Here is a 12,350-nt window from a genome sequence, read left to right on the forward strand (position 1 = left end):
TCATCGCACTATGGTCTGATAATATACAGGGGATAACTTCCATTCCTTTGCACTTACTTAAACATGTTCTATGTGTGAGTATGTGGTCTATTTTGAAGAACGATCCATGAGCAGCTGAGAAGAATGTGTATTCTGATTTTGTGGGGTGGAAGACTCTGTAATCATCTGTTAAGTTCATCTGTTCAAGAGTTCGATTGAGTTCTAGTATTTCATTATTTATTTTTAGTCTAGTTGATCTATCTATTTGTGATAGTGGGGTGTTGAGGTCCCCACTACAACTGTATTAGTGCATATATGGCTTTTCATGTCCCTTAGTATTTGTTTTATATAGTTGGGTGCACTAGTGTTTGGTGCATAGATATTTATGATTGTCATCTCTTCCTCTTGGATTCTTCCCTTACAAGGATGTACTGTCCTTCTTCATCTCTCTTAATTAGTGTTGGTTTGAAATCTACTTGATCTGCCAAGAGGATAGCTACTCCTTCTTTTTTTCGGGTTCCTGTCACATGCAGTATTGTTTTCCACCCTTTAACTTTCAGTGTATGAGTTTCCTTTTGAATGAAGTGTGTTTCTTGTATGCAGCATATTGTTGGATTTTGCTTCTTGACCCATTCTGCCAGTCTATTTCTTTTGATTGGTGAATTGAGACCATTAACATTGATGGTTATAACTGAAATGTATTGAGTTGTCATTGCCATGACTTTTTCTTTTTGTTGGGTTCTCCCCCTTTACATTTAATTTCTTGTCATGCCAGATGGGTTCATTTTGCTTTGCTTCCTGGGGTTGTGATCCTCAATGTCTGTTCCTAGGCTATTGTGTAAAATTCTTTGGAGTGCTGGTTTGGTATTCACGAAGTTCCTAAGGTGCTCTTTGTCATGAAAGTATCTTATTTCTCCATCAATTTTGAAAGATAGTTTTGTAGGGTACATCAATCTGGGTTGGAGTCTGTTTTCTTTTAGGGTTTGGAATATGTCACTCCAAGCTCTTCTTGCCTTGATGGTTTGTGTTGAGAAGTCTGCTGTGATTCTGATGGGCTTTCCTTTGTATGTGATTTGTTTCTTTTCTCTGACTGCTTGGAGAACTTTGTTCTTCTGTTGTGTTTCTGGAATCTTAACAATTATATGCCTATGTGTAGATTTTTTTTGATCAAGGCTATTTGGAGTCCTATATGCCTCACTTATCTGTATGTCAAGCTCTTTTCCCCTGCTTGGGAAGTTTTCTGCCATCGAATCTGTGAAGAGATTTTTTTATGTCATTGCCACTCTCTCCTGTTTCTTCATTGAGCCCAATCAGTCGTATGTTATTCTTTTTGCATCATCTAGCAGCTGCTGGATTGATTTCTCATGTTCCCTTATAATTTTGAAGCAATTTTTCTTTTCCTGGTCACTAATTGCAATCTTATCTTCTATATCTGAAATTCTGTCCTCACATTGGCTCATTCTGCTGTGTAGACTTTCAGTGGAGTTTTTCATGTCCTGGAAATCTATTTGCATCTGTTTTATGGATTCCATTTGTTTCTTATGTTGCGATTCCATCATGTTCCTCAGCTCCTCTCTAGATTTATTAATCATGTCTTGCACTAAGGGCACAATTTCTCCTGTTATCTGAGAAATTATTTCTGATTTCATTTTTTCCAGATCCCCTTTTGTTGCCAGTTCAGTGGGTCCAGGTGGTTGAGTATCAGAGTGTTCCATCTCATTTCCCTTTGGGGTTGCTCTAGGTGATCTGGAAGTCTGGTTTTGAGACTTATTTATGTGTTTTCTCATTTCGACTGGGGCGGGGAGCTGTTAGCGCCTGCACAGATTACCTCCTCTGAGCTGGGTGAGGTGGGACAGGGGCTGGGAGCAGCGGTAGGGATGGTGACCCAAAAGACCTTTCCTGTGGGCTGGGAGCAGCCGGAGGGATGGTGGTCGGGAAACCCCTTCCTCTGGGCCAGGAGCAGCGGGACAGAAGGTGGCCCAAAATCCCTTTCCTCCAGGCTGGGAGCAGCGGGAGGGATGGTGACTGGGAAGCCCCTTCCTCTGGACCAGGAGCAATGGGACGACGGCTCAGAAGCCGCTACCTCTGGGCCGGGAACAGTGGGACTCAGTACCTTGGTCTAGTAGTCTGGTGTCCTCTGTGCCTTGGTATTGTGGAATCAGGTGGCTGCCTGTCTGCAGTGGAGTGATTCGGTGTCTTCCGCGTGACTCAATACTTCGGCAGGGTGTGGGCAGACCTGCCTGTCTGCAGCGGGGTGATTCAGCGTCTTCCGCATGACCACCTTTCTAACACCACTTTAGACACCTGACCATCCTCCTTCTCTTGCCATCTTTTGCAACTCTGTGTTCTTGGAAGATCTCAGACTCCTAATTTCAGGGCTTTTCACCAAGCTGCCACCTCTGCTTGGAACACTTGACCATCTACCTCTTCCTCAACATCATTTCTTTTGCAAAGCTCATCAAATCCATACTTCTTCTTTAATATATCTCCCTTTCAGTAGAATATAAGTTCCATAAAATGGGATTTTATCTAATTTCTTCACTGTATCTCATAACCTAGCACAGCACCTGACACAGTGTCAGTGTCCTATAAATTATGCGATAAACTATTAAATGAATTTTGGACTAAATTGGCCTATTATAAGAAGAAAAATAAAGTTTATCTGGCAGCAGATAGCTCATAGAGTGTGTTAGAAAAAGAAAGAATGGTACCAGGGATTTAGCTCAGTGGTTTTGCTGCCTGCTGCGCAAGCACAAGGACCCGAGTTCGATCCCTGGTTCCAAAAAAAGAAAAAGAGAGAATGGAGTCTAGCACATCAAATGGGAAACTATTGGGGTAAACCGGGCAAAAGGGAATAAAGACAAAGACATAGACTAAGATTGTAGGAGCAGCAAAAGAAAGCAATGGATAGAAATAATAACCTACCTAAGGAGAATGACTAAGGAAGTTGTCCCTCATTGGCTTTAAATGATTGTAGGACTCTTAAGAAAGCCCTCAAAGGCTGCCTTCAACGGCACCCGTCCCTTCAGAGGCCAACAGCCACTGCACGTGCAGGACCCCATCCCCAAGGATGCCAGGAGCCCCGCCCCACCCGCCATGTGGGCGGTATCCAAATCTGCACACCAGAGGCACCAGGGGGAACACAAAGGCCATGGTTATGAGCCCCAGAAGATAGAGCAGAAGTGAACAACAGAGAGGGCCTTTCTGACAGTCCTCAATGAAAATTGAAGCCCACTGGGAAAGTGAAGAAAAACTCTTCAATAAAAGCCCACTAGAACATCGTGGTTGGTAAATTGGTGGGATCAGCACCTCCCACAGAAACCCAGACTCGCATAGTGGGGAGGACAGCTGGAACCTGCAGTAGAACCTTGCAGAGTTTAAACCTGCAGGAGTTCAGGGACCTCAACTTGGACCTTGCAGCCAGAAATCAGCCTGAATCTCAGTAGACTACAGCTGGCTTGCTGAGACTAATCGACCCACCAGCACTATGCTGCCCACATTGTCTACTAGGACAGCAGAGACATATCCTGAGGGAGAACTTTTTGTTTTGTTTTTATCTTTTCTTTCTCTCTCTCTCTCTCTCCCTCCTGGATCTATATTTCTCTCACTCTTTGTTCCTGTTCCTGTCCCATTTTTAATTGTTTCTCTCTCTTTGGCCTATTGACTGTCACTATTATAGGAGGGTGAATACAATTTCTAGCTTCCTTATTGTTGTCAGTTTGTCCTGTAGTTTGTCTCTGTTCTTTTGCTGTCTTTTCCTCCTGTCTTCAACTGATTCTGACAATTTGCATGATCTTCCCACATCCTTTGGCATCACCTCTAACCGTTCCCTCTCCCTCCATCTATCACTCCCTCTCCAACACCTCCTAAATCCTTATCCCAAAGGGAAAATTTGCCATATTGAAGGGTTTACTTACAACATACATATTTTGGGCTGGGCCTAGATTTTAATGTAGCTTGTGCGGGTAAAGGTGACAAATTAACTGCTACCACGAATTGTAAATTTCTAAGCTGTGTTTGATGCTATAGTTGATGCTGATTGTGTCGACTGGGCTAAGGTGTCATGATTGATCTAATCAGTTCTCCTCTATGGTATACTGAAAATGAGATTGCCTAAGAGGCATTAGAGACTCAAAGCTTAAAAAGTCCAGCTATACCTGGAAGATATCTCTGAGAAGCAATTACTCCATAGGGGCTCTAAACACGAGTAATAAAGATACTCACAATAAGAAATATTGAAGTATCAGCCCAGGAATTAAAGCAAAAAACAGCACCAACAACAGAATTAAAAATGAGAAGACACCTTTGCAGGACAAAAACCCAGACTTCCAGCTCACCAAAGGCAAACTCTGGGGGAAATGAGGGGGAAAAATATGATAATCAACCACCTGGACAACCTGAACTGATAACACAGGAAGTAACAAAACAGATGTATGAGGCTCTAGAAAAATTCAAAACAGAAATGATTTCCCAGATAACTTCACAGATGGTGAGCAGAGTGAAAGATATGATTAGAGACTCTAGAACCAAAACAGATTAAAAAAAATAGATGAGCTCAGAACCATGCTGGAAATCATGAATGCCCAGCATAAGAAAGAAAAGGAAATCATGAACACCCAACATATGAAAGAAATGGAATCCATGAAACAGATTCAAACAGATATTCAGGAGATTAAAAACTCCATTGAAAGGATTCACAGCAGATTGAGCAAATGTGAAGATAGATTATCAGATATAGAAGACAGGATTGTAGTTAGTGACCATGAAAACAGGGATTTCTTAAAAATAGGGACCATGAGAAATCGATCCAGCAGCAGTTAGATGATGCAAAGGAGAATAACATAAGACTGATAGGAGTCCAATAAAAACCAGGAAAAAGAACAAATGACATTAACAAAAACTGTTCACAAAAGTAATAGTATAAAACTTCCCAGACAGAGGAGGAGAATTGGATATACAGATAAATGAGGCATATAGAACTCCAATTACCCTCGATCAAAAAAATCTACACCTAGACATATAATAGTCAAGATCCCAGAAACCCAATACAAGAAAAAAATCCTACAAGCAGTTAGAGAAAGGAAACAAATCACCTACAAAGGAAAGCCCATCAGAATCGTGGCAGACTTTTCAACACAAACCCTCAACTCAAGAAGAGCCTGGAGTGAAGTATTTCAAGCCCTAAAAGAAAATAACTTCCAACCTAGACTCTTGTATCCTGCAAAATTATCTTTCAAAATCGATGGGGAAATTAGATACTTCCACAACAAAGAACACCACAGAAATTTCATGAACACCAAACAAGCACTCCAAACAATTTTAAACAATATCCTAGAAAATGACAATGAAGGTCACAACTCCATGAGGCACAACAGAGGGAAGCCACCAGGCAAAGCAAGAAACTAAAGAGAAAGGGGGAAAAAAAGAAAACAAAAGAGCCAACAACAGTAAAACTTCATGACAAGTATGAGTCAATATTATCAATTATACCCATCAATGTTAACTCGCCTCAATTCACCAATGAAAAGAAATAGAATGGCAGAATGGATTAAGAAGCAAAATCCATAATATGAGAAAATGGAAAAATAGGAACAAAATCTTTGTAAATAGGGAGGGCTGGAGGGGTTGAAAGGAGGGCTGGGCAAAGGTGAAAAACAAGAACCAAGAGAGACTATGTAAAGGTGCAAATTTCCAATGATGAATGTCATTATATTGTATACCTAAAATGTACCAATGATTAGAATGAATAATCGATAATGTAAAATAGGAAGAAAAGGTCCAAAGGGGTAGGGGTAGTGGGAGGGGCAGGGGAAAGGAAAGAAGGGAAAGGAAAAAATGATGAAAAATGGAAAAAATGGAAATAAAGTCTTTGTAAATAGGGAAGGGTGGAGGGTGTGAAGGGAGGGCTAGGAATGGGGAAAAAATAAGAACCAAGATGCATTATATAAAGGTACAATTCCCAATGAGAAATGTAATTGTGTTGTATACCTACAATGTACCAATAAAAGAATTTAATACAAAAAAAAAAAAAGAAGCAAAAGCCAACAATATGCTGTATACAAGAAAGACACGTAATTCAAAAAGGAATTCATGGACTGAAAGTAAAAGGATGGAAAACAGTTCTCCATCCAACAGGAACTCAGAAAAAAGCAAAGGTAGCAACCTTATTTGCAGACAAAGCAGATTTCAAACCAAAACAAATCAAGAGAGACAAAGATGGTCACTACATCCTTGTGAAGGGAACAGTCCAAGAGGAAGAGATGACAATCATAACTATATATGCATCAAATACGAATGGCTCCAACTATACAAAACAAATATTAATAGGCATGAAAAACCAAATAAGCACTAATACAACTGCAGTGGGGGACCTCAATACCCCACTATCACAAACAGACAGATCATCTAGACAAAAAATTAACAACGAAATTCTAGAACTGAACCAAGCTTTTGAACAAATGAACTTAATAGATGTCTACAGAGTGTTCCACCACACAAACTCAGAATATACATTCTTTTCAGCTGCACACAGGTCATTCTCCAAAATAGACCACATGCTAGCTCATAGGAGATGCTTAAGTAAATGCAAAATAATTAAAGTTGCCCCCTGTATACTATCAGCCATAGTGCAATAAAATTGGAGATCAATAACATAAGAAACCGCAAAACCCCCACAAACACATGGAAACTCAATAACACCCACCTGAACAACCAATGGGTCTCAGAGGAAAATAAAGAAGAAAGTTGGCAGATGCTACAAGTAAATGATAATGACAGTTCAACGTAAAGGAATCTATGACACAATGAAAGCAGCTCTAGGAGGGAGATTCATAGCAGTGAATGCCCATATTAAGAAAACAGAGAGAGCTGAAATAAACAACCTAATGCTGAACCACAACCACCTAGAAAAAGAAGAGCATTGACAAACACAAAGCACATACAAGGGAGGAAATTATAAAGATCAGAGCAGAAACCAATGCAATGGAAATTAAGAGAATGATACAAAAAATCAATGAATCAAAGAGTTGGTTTTTCTTTTTCTTTTTTATTGTTTTTCAGTACCGGGGATCGAACTTGGGACCTTGTGCTTGTGAGGCAGATGGCAGAACCACTGAGCTAAATCCCCAGCCCAAAGAGTTGGTTTTTCGAAAGAATGAATAAAATTGATAAAGCCTTAGCCAACCTTATCAAAAAAAAGAAAAGAAAAGACTCAAATTCATTTAAGTTATAAACATCAATGTTAATGATCTCTATTCACCAATCAAAAGAAACATACTGGCAGAATGGGTCAAGAAGCGAAATCCAACAATATGCTGCATACAAGAAACACATTTAATTCAAAATGAAACTCAAAGACTGAAAGTTAAAGTGTGGAAAACAATACTCTATGCGAGGGGAACCCGCAAAAAAGCAGAAGTAGCTATCGTCTTTGCAGATCAAGTAGATTTCAAACCAACACTGATTAAGAGAGATGAAGAAGGACACTACAACCTTGTAAAAGGAACCATCCAACAGGAAGAGGTGACAATCATAAATATCTATGCACCTAATACTAGTGCACCCAACTATATAAAACAAATACTAACGGACATGAAAAGTCATATATGCACTAATACAATTGTAGTGGGGACCTCAACACCCCACTGTCACAAATAGATAGATCAACTATACTAAAAATAAGGAATGAAGTACTAGAACTCAGTCGAACTCTTGAACAAATGAACTTAACAGATGTTTACAGAGCCTTCCACCCCACAAAATCAGAATACACATTCTTCTCAGCTGCACATGGGTCATTCTCCAAAATAGACCACATACTCACTCACAGAACATGTTTAAGTAAGTGCAAAGGAATGGAAGTTATCCCCTGTATATTATCAGACCATAGTGCGATGAAATTGGAGATCCACAGCAAAAGAAACTCAAAAAATTTCATAAGCACATGGAAATTGAACAACAAACTTCTGAATAACCAATGGGTCACAGAGGAAATTAAAGAAGAAGTCAAACAGTTCCTTCAATTCAATGACAATGACAATACAACATATCGGAATCTATGGGACACAATAAAAGCAGTCTTACGAGGGAAATTCATAGCAGTGAATATGCATATTAGGAAAACAGAACGAGCCCAATTAAACAACCTGATGCTGAACCTCAAGCTTCTAGAAAAAGAAGAGCAGGACAACCCTAAAGCTCATACAAGGGAGGAAATTATAAAGATCAGAGGAGAAATCAATGCAATGGAGACTAAGAGAACGATACAAAAAAATCAATGAAGCCAAGAGTTGGTTCTTAGAAAGAATCAACAAAATTGACAAACCTTAGCCAACCTTATCAGAAAAAGGAAAGAAAAGGCCCAAATCCATGCAATCAGGAATGAAAAGGGTGAAATTACAACAGATCCAGCAGAAATCCAGATGATCATCAATACCTACTTCCAGAACCTATACGCCAATAAGATGGACAACACAGAAGAAATGGACAGATTCCTAGATACAGATGAATTACCAAAGTTGAACAAAGAAGACCTAAAAATTCTGAACAACCCAATATCAACCAATGAAATTGAAAACGTAATTAAAAACTTATCAACTAAGAAAAGCCTGGGCCCTGATGGCTTCAACGCTGAATTCTACAAGACATTTAGGGAGGAACTGCTGCCACTACTGTTTAGACTCTTCAATGAAATTGAAAGGGAAGCAATACTCCCAAATTCATTCCTGGAAGCAAGCATCACCTTGATCACCAAAGCAGAGAAAGACCAAACCAAAAAGGAGAACTATAGGCCAATCTCACTAATGAACATAGATGCAAAAATCCTTAATGAGATACTGGCAAATAGAATGCAAAAGATCATCAAGAAGATCATCCACCCTGATCAAGTGGGATTCATCCCAGGGATGCAGGAATGGTCCAACATACCCAAATCAATCAATGTAATACACTATATCAATAGAGCCAAGGACAAAAACTATATGATTATCTCCATAGATGCAGAAAAAGCATTTGACAAAATCCAACATGCATTTATGATAAAAAACCCTACAAAAAATTGGAATAGATGGTCTCTACCTCAAACTGATAGAAGCCATCTATGAAAAACCAACTGCCAGTATCACACTAAATGGTCAAAAACTGAAATCCTTCACACTAAAATCAGGAACAAGACAAGGATGTCCACTATCACCACTCTTGTTCAATATAGTTTTGGAAACATTAGCCACAGCAAGGAGACAAGAGAAAGAAATAAAAGGCATAAAGATAGGAAATGAAGAAGTCAAATTGTCATTATTTGCAGAAGACATGATACTGTATATAGAAGACCCCAAGAACTCCACCAAAAGTCTTCTAGACTTAATAACCAAATTCAGTCAAGTAGCTGGTCACAAGATCAACACACAAAAATCAATAGCTTTCCTCTACATGAACAACAGACTCACTGAGAGAGAAATAGGGCAAATAATTCCTTTCACAATAGCATCCAAAAAACTGAAATACCTAGGAATCATCCTAACGAAAGAAGTCAAAGACCTCTTCTCTGAAAACTATAGCACTCTGAAAAGAGAGATTGAAGATGATATCAGAAAATGGACAGACATCCCCTGCTCCTGGGTAGGAAGGATTAATATAGTGAAAATGGGGCTCCCGCCTCGACCCCCCACAGCCGAAGCGGTGTAGTCCCTCAGCCTAGAGGAAAGACTGCTTGAGGTGACAGCTTCGCTACCACGCTGCGCTTGGTCTTGGTGCCCGCCTGCGAGTGATGGTTCTGTGGAGCGCGCGGACCAGGGCGGCACAGTGGCGAGCATGAAGGAGGATGGAAGGGCAGGACAGGGTGTTGGCGCAGGAGCAGCACTTCCACAGCCAAGTGCAGGAGTCCACGATATGTTTTCTTCTCTTTGCTGTTCTTTATGTTGTTTTCTACTTTCTCATCACAAGATACAAGAGAAAATCAGATGAACAAGAAGATGAAGATGCCATAGTCAACAGGATTTCGTTGTTTCTGAGCACCTTCACTCTTGCTGTTTCAGCTGGGGCTGTTCTGCTTTTACCCTTCTCAATAATCAGCAATGAAATCCTGCTGTCTTTTCCTCGGAACTACTATATTCAGTGACTGAATGGCTCCCTGATACATGGGAATCCAAGCCTGTGTTTTGGAGACGCTGGTCATGCTGCTGCTTCTTGCGTTACTGACTCTCGGCATAGTTTGGGTGGCTTCGGCGCTGACTGACAATGACGCAGCTAGCATGCAGTCTTTATATGATCTCTGGGAGTTTTATCTACCCTATTTATATTCCTGTATATCACTGATGGGATGTTTGTTATTTCTCTTGTGCACACCAGTGGGCCTCTCCCGCATGTTCACAGTCATGGGTCAGTTGCTAGTGAAGCCAACAATTCTTGAAGACCTGGATGAGCAAATTTATATTATTACACTAGAGGAAGAAGCACTCCAGAGATGGCTAAATGAGAGGCAGAAAAATGCTTCAACATGAGAAAGAAATTTGGTGTATCCTGCTGTTATGATTTTACTTCTTATCAAGACATCCATCTCAGTCCTTTTGGTGGCGTGTAATATTCTTTGCCTGTTGGTTGATGAAACAGCAATGCCAAAGGGAACAAGGGGTTCTGGAATATGAAATGCCTCTCTCTCTACTTTTGGTTTTATGGGAGCTGCACTTGAAATCATTTTGATTTTCTACCTTATGGTGTCTTCCGTTGTTGGTTTCTATAGACTCCAATTTTTTGGAAACTTTACACCCAAGAAGGATGACACAACCATGACAAAGATCACTGGGAATTGTGTATCAATCTTGTTCTTGAGCTCTGCTCTGCCTGTGATGTCTAGAACACTGGGAATCACGAGATTTGACCTACTTGGAGACTTTGGAAGGTTTAACTGGCTAGGCAATTTCTATATTGTCCTGTCCTACAATTTACTCTTTGCCATTGTGACAATATTGTGTCTGGTCAGAAAATTCACCTCTGCTGTACGAGAAGAACTTTTCAAGGCCCTAGGGCTTCATAAGCTTCACTTATCCAATACTTCAAGGGATTCAGAAGCAACCAAACCATCTGCAAATGGGCATCAGAAAGCACTGTGAGACTCACAGTGGGCAAGCATTCTGCAAACAAGAGTCCGGAGAGGTCCAAACTCATGACATTCCCGCCTGCCAGATGCGTGGAGCATTTTCACACTGACCTTGGTGCATGTTTAGAGCTTGGGCTTAGAAGTGTCTTTTCATTATAATCTAAGAACTTGGCTATTGGTGATCTTGTTTTTTAAATTCAGCTTTCTGGAAAACCTTGTAGTTGCCAGTTCAGCAAAGATTCCTGGAGACATATGGGAAAGCACACTCATGTATGGCTTGCATCAGTAAATACGTCATTCTGATATGAAAGCCATGTTAGAAATGGCAAACAGTGAGACTTTCTGAAATCCATTCATTCCATTATGTGTCTTAATTAGCATGGAGACACCTACCTACCTGAAAGGCTCCCTGGTGCAAAGGGAGGTTTCCAGGCCCTTCAGAGACTGCTTATAGAGGCTGTCACTTCAGTAGCTACACTGGAACTACAATAATTGCAAATTTATTTTTTATTTCCTTAAGAAAAACATAGTTTCCAGTTTCGATTACAGAATTTTCACTAGACTTTGAGCCAACGAAAAATACTAAGTCCTTTTCAACCCTGAGCTGAGGTGACAAGCCGCAGGAGCATCTTGTGTTTGCTGCAGGAAGCTCTGATGAGTGCTGCATCATCACGCTGAGGGACAGCTGACTGTATGACCCAGTATTACCTCTTATAGCACAGTTGCCAGTGTTGGGTACACTTGTAACTTAGACTTTGCCTTATAGGCTATGTATATACTCACTATTTTAAAGGATTCTTTTAAAAAATCAATTAATCCCCTGTGCTTCTGTGATGTTTATGAGAAATTTCAGTGCTGAATGGTAGAAACCCCTTCTTTCCTCACATTCTTCAGGTGTTGGTTACTTTTGTATACACCAATTTACGCCTCCGACTTATAAAAGTTACCAGCTCAACACCCAGAGCTTACAGAGTCAGCATTCTTGATGTGAGAATAGATTTACACTGTAACATAATCTGATGATCACTCAGCTATTACATTGTAAATAATCATCGGGATGGTTTCTTGACTCATAAGTCCACTGATCAAAAACCATTAGCATATGCTCTGCGTTGTCACCCAATAGGATAGGATCCTGAGCAATGTGCATGCAAAAATACTAGGTCGGCACCTTTGCACACAGTTCATAGTTCTGTGAGCTCTACAAATAGGTTTGTTCCCATGCACCATGTGTACAGCGATAGATTCTCTGTGTTCAGACAAAGGCAAAACAACATTT

At 40.3% G+C, this 12,350-nt stretch overlaps 1 pseudogene; it reads left to right on the forward strand.

The window, feature by feature from the left end:
• The first annotated feature begins 9,935 nt into the window (after positions 1 to 9,935).
• LOC101698322 (limb region 1 protein homolog pseudogene) lies at positions 9,936 to 11,200 on the forward strand (annotated as a pseudogene).
• The last annotated feature ends 1,150 nt before the right edge of the window (positions 11,201 to 12,350 follow it).

Source organism: Heterocephalus glaber, unplaced genomic scaffold (assembly GCF_053883595.1).
Source record: "Heterocephalus glaber isolate CG9 unplaced genomic scaffold, H.glaber_assembly_v1.0 deba00001764, whole genome shotgun sequence".
NCBI classification, from domain to species: domain Eukaryota; kingdom Metazoa; phylum Chordata; class Mammalia; order Rodentia; family Bathyergidae; genus Heterocephalus; species Heterocephalus glaber.